Source organism: Salvelinus fontinalis, chromosome 38 (genome assembly GCF_029448725.1).
Source record: "Salvelinus fontinalis isolate EN_2023a chromosome 38, ASM2944872v1, whole genome shotgun sequence".
Taxonomy (NCBI): Eukaryota; Metazoa; Chordata; class Actinopteri; order Salmoniformes; family Salmonidae; genus Salvelinus; species Salvelinus fontinalis.
This window is the reverse complement of record NC_074702.1, coordinates 16,233,800-16,245,042: the sequence shown is the minus strand read 5'-3', so window position 1 is coordinate 16,245,042 and position 11,243 is coordinate 16,233,800.

Below are 11,243 nucleotides of genomic sequence, written 5' to 3'. Positions count from 1 at the left end.
TGATTCAATTTAATAGCATTTCAGAGATGGGACATTTTAGCAGTGAGAAGCACACTAAATGTCCCCTGGTTATGTGTGGCTGCTACGGCAAATAAAGAGACTGATGAAAATCGATACGGGACGATCTCCAATTAAACGAGAAGATTTGTGGGTCTAGAGAGGTCAGTGATGAGGAGCTTTCTCTCTCTCTCTCTCCTCCCACTCGCTCTAATATCTGATGGATGTTTACTGGGTGTTTGCTACAGTCATTTCAACCCTAGACAGCTCAGGCTCCAGCACTGCATCACTCCCCATCCCTGTGCCTCTGTCTGTCATAGATATTACAAGGACGTTAAGACCATTTAATCCCACGGGTGGTGGTTCTTCTTCTTCTTCTTCTTCTTGGTCTTCTTGTTCTTCTTGTTCTTTCTCTTCTTCTTGTTCTTCACTTTGGGTGTGGATATGCGTATGTGTTAGACTCTTATTTTTTCTATTTTACCCTCTTTTCTCCCAAATTTTTGATCTTGTCTCATCGCTGCAACTCCCCAACGGGCTCGGGAGAAGAGAGTGGAGTCATGTGTGACCTGCCTAACCGCACTCCCTAACACCCGCCAGATTAACCCGGAAGCCAGCCGCACCAATGTGAGGAAACCCTGTTCAACTGCCTACCGGTGTCAGCCTGCAGGCACCCAGCCCGCCACAAGGAGTCGCTAGAGTGCGATGAGCCAAGTAAAGCCCCACCGGTCAAGCCCTCCCCTAACCCGGACGACGCTGGGCCAATTGTGCACTGTCCTATGGGACTCCCGGCCACAGCCGGTTGCGGCACTGCCCGGGAATTAACCCGGGACTGTAGTAACGCCTCTAGCATTGTGATGCAGTGCCTTAGACCGCTGCGCCACTCAGGTGGCCCCTAGGCTCTTTTTTTAAAGGGAGAAATGAGAGGCTGAAACTGTGTGTGCTGTTATCTTCGCCTGCATGGCTATCCAGTGCTGTTACCTTCGCCTGCATGGCTATCCAGTGCTGTTACCTTCGCCTGCATGGCTATCCAGTGCTGTTACCTTCGCCTGCATGGCTATCCAGTGCTGTTACCTTCGCCTGCATGGCTATCCAGTGCTGTTACCTTCGCCTGCATGGCTATCCAGTGCTGTTACCTTCGCCTGCATGGCTATCCAGTGCTGTTACCTTCGCCTGCATGGCTATCCAGTGCTGCCTTCTGTGGTAGTCAGTCTCACTGTTGTTTATAGGCACTGTCTTAACTGGAGAGGAAAGGAGAGAGATGAGAGGGGCAGAGTTCAGAATATAACTGCAAGAACATCTGTGTGCGTGTGTGTTACATTAAAAAAGCGACAAAATAGAGCAAATTATATACTGTACTTGTAAAATACAACCTACTAACCCTTAACTAGTAGACTACTGGACTAACGGAGCTGCAAATGAGACAAATAATCAGAAATAGATTAGTAAATGTATTGTTTTCTCATGCACTTACCAGCTCTAATATGGTGTGGTGGCCTTCTGCTAAATAGAAGGTAAATAATTACAGTGAAATGCTAGGTGTGTGTGTGTGTGTTTTCTGTGCTCCCTGTAGTCTAAGCTGTAAGGGGAAAGAACTCACATGGCGGTGGTGAGGAAACTGTCGTAGCAAGCTAAAAGTTAAATAGAGAGAAAGTCATGTTAATATCAATTTCTATTTAAGTCAAACTATTTGTATATTCAATTGAGACAATACATTTCAGTGAAAGTAGATAAACAATGTTTTAAACCCCTCTTTACTATTTACAGTTGAATTCAGAAGTTTACATACACTTACACTCCACACATTTCTTGTTAACAAACTATAGTTTTGGCAGGTCGGTTAGGACATCTACTTTGTTCATGACACAAGTAATTTTTCCAACAATTGTTTACAGACAGATTATTTCACTTATAATTCACTGTATCACAATTCCAGTGGGTCAGACGTTTACATACACTAAGTTGATTGTGCCTTTAAACAGCTTGGAAAATTCCAGAAAATTATGTCATGGCTTTAGAAGCTTCTGATAGGCTAATTTACATAATTTGAGTCAATTGGAGGTGTACCTGCGGATGTATTTCAAGGCCTACCTTCAAACTCAGTGCCTCTTTGCTTGACATCATGGGAAAATCAAAAGAAATCAGCTAAGACCTCAGAAAAAAATTGTAGACCTCCACAAGTCTGGTTCATCCTTGGGAACAATTTCCAAACGTCTGAAGGTACCACGTTCAATTGTGTAAACAACGGTACGCAAGTGTAAACACCATAGGACCACGCAGCCGTCATACCGCTCAAGAAGGAGACGCGTTCTGTCTCCTAGAGATGAACGTACTTTAGTGTGAAAAGTGCAAATCAATCCCAGAACAACAGCAAAGGACCTTGTGAAGATGCTGGAGTAATCAGGTACAGAAGTATCTATATCCACAGTAAAATGAGTCCTATATCGACATAACCGGAAAGGCCGCTCAGCCACTGCTCCAAAACCGCCATAAAAAGGCCAGACTATGGTTTGCAACTGCACATGAAAACAAAGATTGTAATTTTTGGAGAAATGTCCTCTGGTCCGATGAAACAAAAATATAACTGTTTGGCCATAATGACCATCGTTATGTTTGGAGGAAAAAGGGGGAGGCTTGCAAGCCGAAGAACACCATCCCAAACGTGAAGCACGGGGGTGGCAGCATCATTTGTGGGGGTGCTTTGCTGCAGGAGGGACTGGTGCACTTCACAAAATAGAAGGCATCATGAGGATGGAAAACTATGTAGATATATTGAAGCAACATCTCAAGACATCAGTCAGGAAGTTAAAGCTTGGTCACAAATGGGTCTTCCAAATGGACAATGACCCCAAGCATACTTCCAAAGTTGTGGCAAAATGGCTTAAGGACAACAAAGTCAAGGTATTGGAGCGGCCATCAGAAAGCCCTGACCTCAATCCTATAGAAAACTTGTGGGCAGAACTGAAAAAGCATGTGCGTGCAAGGAGCCCTACAAACCTGACTCAGTTACACCAGCTCTGTCAGGAGGAATGTGCCAACATTCATCGAACTTATTGTGGGAAGCTTATTGTGATTGTTTTTGACACAATTTGCCCCCTGTGTCCGAGTATTTATTGAAATACTATATATTATATATATATGTTGTATTTGAATAGTTAATTGTAAAAAATAAAAAAAATAGTCTACCAAATAGTTTTTAAAAGGATTTTCAAATACTTATTTAAAATACTATTTAAAAATTCCTGGGTGAAATGCATGGTAGTGCATTTGAGTCTGTGTATTTGAGTATTTCAAAATAGTATTTAACGAATATATTCCAATATTCAACTACTGTTTAAAGAAAAAAAGAAAGGTGGTCTGAATACTTATTTTGAAATGTGTTTAAAGTAATTGAAATACCTGAAATAGTATTTTAACGCAGGTCTGGCTCATACGTTTAGTATTTGTTAGGGAGGAAAGCCTACATATTTGATAATGATTGGATGTATACAGTATACTTGTTGGATTTATGTACTTTATGCACAGTATTTTTATTATTTTTTATAAACAGAACACTATGTAACCCAATTAGTCAACAAAATCAACTAGAATAATTCTATTTCTACAGTAGTTAGATCAGGTTCAATGCATGAACTCCTCAATGGCTTGGATAGCTACCAGATGCTGGACTGGAGGAGGTCTATGGAGTGGATTTAAACACATCACTATATTACTCAGGTATTATGTCCACTCTGGTTAGGGTTCCATTGTTAAATCTCCAACTGTTAGACGTTCTGATTGGATTAACTTGGATATTGAAATGACTGGGTGTTCTCCCCATAGGGGAAGTAAGAGCAATCTTTCACACTCCCTCATTATCCCCCCCCCCTCCCTTTCCCTGCAGAAGTATCAGTGCATGTCTAATGGTGGTCCAGTGGGGTTAATGACCAGCTTCATTTATTCTGCTACCTTTCACTGTGACTCTATATATCCACCCCTGGGCTGGCTGTATACATCCATCCAACACTCCATAAACTCACTAATCATTTACAGATGCCTTTCCATTCTCAAGCTCATGGGGAGGGAAACGACCAAGCCAATGTTGTGATATATTCTCAGTGACCAAGCCAAATGGATCTGTTGGATTTAGGTCATACCCAGCCAGAAAACGACTGTTTATCAGAGCTGGTTGTTTACTCATCATTTGTGGAAGAAGAAGAACTGGTCGTTAGTACATGACCCCTCATCCTCTCTCTCTGTTAACTTCCAGAAGCAGCACACATAGGTTAGCTTAGCCACCACAGTTACCAACTGCAGAATATTGTCCAAACAAAAGGTGTCCATATTGGTGGTGTCATCCCAAAAGAAAAACAAGAAGACACAAACGCTGATTGTCTAATCCTGTGCTGTTTACGACAGGGCTGTGGAGCATGCCCAGTGAGGAAACCAGAGCCCTTTGTTGTAGTGGAGCCCAGACAGTTGAGGGCCTGCTGTTGCCCCCAAGAATGTGACACACACACACAGCATGTGTAAATAACACATTGTAACACACAACAGAAACATTACTGTATGTTCATAGCCACCAGAAGAAGTACACAAACACACAAGCAGCAGTTAAAGTGAGCCGGACCGGAGCCGGAGCCGGAGCCGGAGCCGGGGCCCTGCACCTTGGGTCAAAGGGAAAAACGGATCAAAGAGAAAAGTAGGGTAAAAACAAAGGTTTGAATACGGCTGCAAAACTCTTGGTAAATTAATATTTGGGTAAGTGTTGTGGTTGAGGCTAAGGTTAGGGTTGAACTGCAATGTGAACATGACTACCTAGCTCTAGCTCTACCCCTAACCCTAGCTTCATGTCCAAATCCCACATCACGTCCACATCCGGTTCAACCCGAGATCATTTGGGTGTTAGCCATTCCTGTCTCTCTCACTGTCACTGATATACATAGATGTGATATGTATATGTCTGTTGTATGTACATGTCTGTTATACATAGATGTCTGTTATACGCTGTTGTACGGAGATATCAGTTATATGTACATGTCTGTTGTATGTAGATATCTGTTATATGTAGATGTCTGTTGTATGTAGATATCTGTTATATGTACATGTCTGTTGTATGTAGATATCTGTTATATGTACATGTCTGTTGTATGTAGATATCGGTTATATGTACATGTCTGTTATATGTAGATATCTGTTATATATACATGTCTGTTGTATGTAGATATCTGTTATATGTACATGTCTGTTGTATGTAGATATTGGTTATATGTACATGTCTGTTATATGTAGATGTGATATGTACATGTCCGTTATACGTAGATGTATGTTATACATAGATGACTGTTGTACGTAGATGTCTGTTGTACGTAGATGTCTGTTGTACGTAGATGTCTGTTGTACGTAGATACCTGTTGTACGTAGATGTCTGTTGTACGTAGATGTCTGTTATACGTAGGTGTATGTTATACATAGATGACTGTTGTACGTAGATGTCTGTTGTACGTAGATGTCTGTTGTACGTAGATGTCTGTTGTACGTACATGTCTGTTGTACGTAAATGTCTGTTGTACGTAGATGTCTGTTGTACGTAGATGTCTGTTGTACATAGATGTCTGTTGTACCTAGATGTCTGTTATACGTAGGTGTATGTTATACATAGATGACTGTTGTACGTAGATGTCTGTTGTACGTAGATGTCTGTTGTACGTAGATGTCTGTTGTACGTACATGTCTGTTGTACGTAAATGTCTGTTGTACGTAGATGTCTGTTGTACGTAGATGTCTGTTATATGTACATGTCTGTTATACATAGATGTCTGTTGTACGTAGATGTCTGTTATATGTACATGTCTGTTATACAAAGATGTCTGTTGTACGTAGATGTCTGTTGTACGTAGATGTCTGTTGTACGTACATGTCTGTTGTACGTAGATGTATGTTATACATAGATGACTGTTGTACGTAGATGTCTGTTGTATGTAGATGTCTGTTGTACGTAGATGTATGTTATACATAGATGACTGTTGTACGTAGATGTCTGTTGTATGTAGATGTCTGTTGTACGTAGATGTCTGTTATACGTAGATATCTGTTATATGTACATGTCTGTTGTACGTAGATGTCTGTTATACGTAGATGTCTGTTGTACGTAGATGTCTGTTGTACGTAGATACCTGTTATATGTAAATGTATGTTGTATGTAGATGTCTGTTGTACGTAGATGTCTGTTGTACGTAGATGTCTGTTGTACGTAGATACCTGTTATATGTAAATGTATGTTGTATGTAGATGTCTGTTGTACGTAGATGTCTGTTGTACGTAGATGTCTGTTGTACATAGATGTCTGTTGTACGTACATGTCTGTTGTACGTAGATGTCTGTTATACGTAGGTGTATGTTATACATAGATGACTGTTGTACGTAGATGTCTGTTGTACGTAGATGTCTGTTGTACATAGATGTCTGTTGTACGTACATGTCTGTTGTACGTACATGTCTGTTGTACGTAGATGTCTGTTGTACGTAGATGTTTGTTATATGTAGATGTGATATGTACATGTCTGTTATACGTAGATGTCTGTTATACATAGATGTATGTTGTACGTAGATGTCTGTTGTACGTAGATGTCTGTTGTACGTAGATGTCTGTTATGAGTAGATGTCTGTTATACATAGATGTCTGTTGTACGTAGATGTATGTTATACATAGATGTCTGTTGTACGTAGATGTATGTTATACATAGATGTCTGTTATACATAGATGTCTGTTGTACGTAGATGTCTGTTGTACGTACATGTCTGTTCTTTGTACATGTCTGTTGTACGTAGATGTATGTTACACATAGATGTCTGTTGTACGTAGATGTATGTTACACATAGATGTCTGTTATACGTAGATGTATGTTATACATAGATGTCTGTTGTACGTAGATGTATGTTATACATAGATGTCTGTTATACGTAGATGTCTGTTGTACGTAGATGTCTGTTGTACGTAGATGTATGTTATACATAGATGTCTGTTGTACGTAGATGTATGTTATACATAGATGTCTGTTGTACGTAGATGTCTGTTATACATAGATGTCTGTTGTACGTAGATGTCTGTTGTACGTACATGTCTGTTCTTTGTACATGTCTGTTGTACGTAGATGTCTGTTCTTTGTACATGTCTGTTGTACGTAGATGTCTGTTGTACGTACATGTCTGTTCTTTGTACATGTCTGTTGTACGTAGATGTATGTTACACATAGATGTCTGTTATACATAGATGTCTGTTATACATAGATGTCTGTTATACATAGATGTCTGTTGTACGTAGATGTATGTTATACATAGATGTCTGTTGTACGTAGATGTCTGTTGTACGTACATGTCTGTTCTTTGTACATGTCTGTTGTACGTAGATGTATGTTACACATAGATGTCTGTTGTACGTAGATGTATGTTATACATAGATGTCTGTTGTACGTAGATGTATGTTATACATAGATGTCTGTTGTACGTAGATGTATGTTATACATAGATGTCTGTTATACATAGATGTCTGTTGTACGTAGATGTCTGTTGTACGTACATGTCTGTTCTTTGTACATGTCTGTTGTACGTAGATGTATGTTACACATAGATGTCTGTTGTACGTAGATGTATGTTACACATAGATGTCTGTTATACGTAGATGTATGTTATACATAGATGTCTGTTGTACGTAGATGTATGTTATACATAGATGTCTGTTGTACGTAGATGTATGTTATACATAGATGTCTGTTATACATAGATGTCTGTTGTACGTAGATGTCTGTTGTACGTACATGTCTGTTCTTTGTACATGTCTGTTGTACGTAGATGTATGTTATACATAGATGTCTGTTGTACGTACATGTCTGTTATATGTAGATGTGATATGTACATGTATGTTGTACATAGATGTCTGTTGTACGTAGATGTATGTTATACATAGATGTCTGTTGTACGTACATGTCTGTTGTACGTAGATGTCTGTTATACATACATGTCTGTTATACGTAGATGTATGTTATACGTAGATGTCTGTTATACGTACATGTCTGTTGTACGTAGATGTCTGTTATACGTACATGTCTGTTGTACGTAGATGTCTGTTATACGTACATGTCTGTTGTATGTAGATGTCTGTTATATGTACATGTCTGTTATACGTAGATGTGATATGTAAATGTATGTTATACGTAGATGTATGTTATACGTACATGTGATATGTAGATGTCTGTTATACGTAGATGTATGTTATACGTAGATGTATGTTATACGTACATGTCTGTTGTATGTAGATGTCTGTTATATGTACATGTCTGTTATACGTAGATGTATGTTATACGTAGATGTGATATGTAGATGTATGTAATATGTAGATGTGATATATAGATGTATGTTATACGTAGATAAATGTTATACGTAGATGTGATATGTAGATGTATGTTATATGTAGATGTATGTTATATGTAGATTTATGTTATATGTACATGTCTGTTATATGTACAGTGCATTCAGAAAGTATTCAGACCCCTTGACTTTTTCCACATTTTGTTACGGTACAGCTTTATTCTAAAATTGATTACATTGTTTTCCCCCCTCATCAATCAACACACAATACCCCATATTAACAATTCAAAAACAGGTTTTTAGAATTTCTTGCAATTGTATAATTTTTTTAAAACATAAATATCACATTTACAAAAGTATTCAGACCCTTTACTCAGTACTTTGTTGAAGCACCTTTGGCAGTGATTACAGACTCGAGTTTCTTGGGTATGACGCTACAGCTTGGCACATCTGTATTTGGGGAGTTTCTCCCATTCTTCTCTGCAGGTTGGATTCTCAAGCTCTGTCAGGTTGGATGGGGAGCATCGCTGCACAGCTATTTTCAGGTTTCTCCAGAGATGTTAGATCGGGTTCAAGTACGGACACTCAAGGACATTCAGAGTCCCAGAGCCACTCCGGCATTGTCTTGTATGTGTGCTTTGGGTAGTTGTCTGGTTAGAAGGTGAACTTTCGCCCTAGTCAGAGGTCCTGAACGCTCTGGAGCAGGTTTTCATCAAGGATCTCTCTGTACTTTGGTCCGTTCATCTTTCCCTCTATCCTGACTAGTCTCTCAATCCCCGCTTCTGAAAAACATCCCCACAGAATGATCCTGCCACCACCATGCTTCACATTAGGGATGGTGCCAGGTTTCCTCCAGACGTGACGCTTGGCATTCGGACAAAAGAGTTCAATCTTGGTTTCATCAGACTAGAGAATCTTGTTTCTCATGGTCTGAGAGTCCTTTAGGTGCCTTTTGGCAAACTCCAAGAGGGCTGCTATGTGCCTTTTACTGAGGAGTGGCTTCCGTCTGGCCATTCTACCATAAAGGCCTGATTGGTGGAGTGCTGCAGAGATAGTTGTCCTTCTGGAAATGTCTCCCATCTCCACAGAGGAACTCTGGAGCTCTGTCAGAGTGGCCATCGGGTTCTTGGTCACCTCTCTGACCAAGGTCCTTCTCCCCCAATTGCTTAGTTTGGCCAGCGGACAGTTCTAGGAAGAGTCTTGGTGGTTCCAAACTTCTTTCATTTAAGAATGATGGAGGCCACCTTCAATGCTGCAGACATTTGTTGGTACCATTCCCCAGATCTGTTCCTCGACACAATCCTGTATCGGAGCTTGGTTTTTGCTCTGACATGCACCTTCAACTGTGGGACCTTATGTAGACAGTTCTATGCCTTTCCAAATAATGTCCAATCAACTGAATTTACCACAGGTGGACTCCAATCAAGTTGTAGAATCTTCTCAAGGATGAGCAATGGAAACAGGATGCACCTGAGCTCAATTACGAGTCTCATAGCAAAGGGTCTGAATTCTTATGTAAATAATATAGTTATGTTTTTTATTTATTTATAGTTTATTTATTTGCAAACCTTTCTAAAAACCAGTTTTTTGCTTTGTCATTATAGGGTATTGTGTGTAGATTGATAAGGAATAAAAATGATTTAATCCATTTTAGAATAAGGCTGTAACGTAACAAAATGTGGAAAATGTCAAGGGGTCTGAATACTTTCCGAAGGCACTGTATATGTCTTTCCCTGTGACGAGCAGAGGGCCACTGTCTGTCTTTCCGTCTATCCGTGTGTGTGCGCGTGCGTGTGTATGTGTGCGTGCGTCCATCTGCCTGAACAGAAGGCTTGTTTACCCCACCAACCTGTTATTCAACTGTGAAAAGAGTGGCTTGTCTATTATATCGATCCTAGCCACACAAGCACAGACTTCACTGTTAGTTTTGGGGATTATCTTGATGCTAGTCCAGATTATATATTCTTGTCCCATCTGAAATGTTTGTTCATATGCTCAAATGTCAGAAAATGTCACAGCAAACAACGCAGTCCAGTTTGATACGTCTGCACAGAGAAAGGTTACAGATGCAAAAACCAATGAGGCTTTAGATAAAATGTTTTATTGAATTTATTTGAAAAGATTTGCTGGTGGTACTACTGTCTCCTTTGCTCAAAGTGTAGTATAATGTAAGTGGACTATAAATGTATACATATGTACTGTATATAGCTTAAATGTACAAGTGTACTATACTGTAAATGTATATTGTATGATATTATTCAGACATGGAGGTTTGTTCAGGGACTGATCATATAATGTTTTCTTCAACCCATCAAAGATGGCAAGTGGGATCATACATTTGAATTTCATACAGTGTCTTTCGTCTAGTTTGCGTGACGACATCCCTCACAAGCCACCTAAGGCCACGCAGCAGTGAAACCTAAATCTCAAATGCTTTTCCCCACTAACTTTTCAGTTTTGTGTGTTTTTGGAATAAAGCCATATTGTTATTTTATTTTCCTCTCTCTTCATCTTAAGGAATGTTTATGAGGTCACTCTCAAAGAATCCTTAAACCCTCATCCTTGAAACCCCCTCTCGATCAAAAGTGGAACAGACTTTCTTCTGTAGCACTTTTGCAGCATTGGGTCGGCTCACGCATACCTCTATGAAGGGGGGGGGTCCTCCTACCAGCCCGCCCGCCACTCTAATGCTCCTTTCACAGTCTCAAATAATCCCTCAGTTGGCGATTTCACGCATGGGTCTCAGACTTTGACTCCAGTGTTATTTTCACAACCTTTCCTCACTAAGTCCGGCAGGAGCCTGAAACAGAACACCTACATCCTCCTCCTCTCCTCCTCCTTTCCTCCTCTCCGGCTTCATGTGTCTCCCTCTGTTTTCTCATGGCAAAGTCCAGCCTTATCTC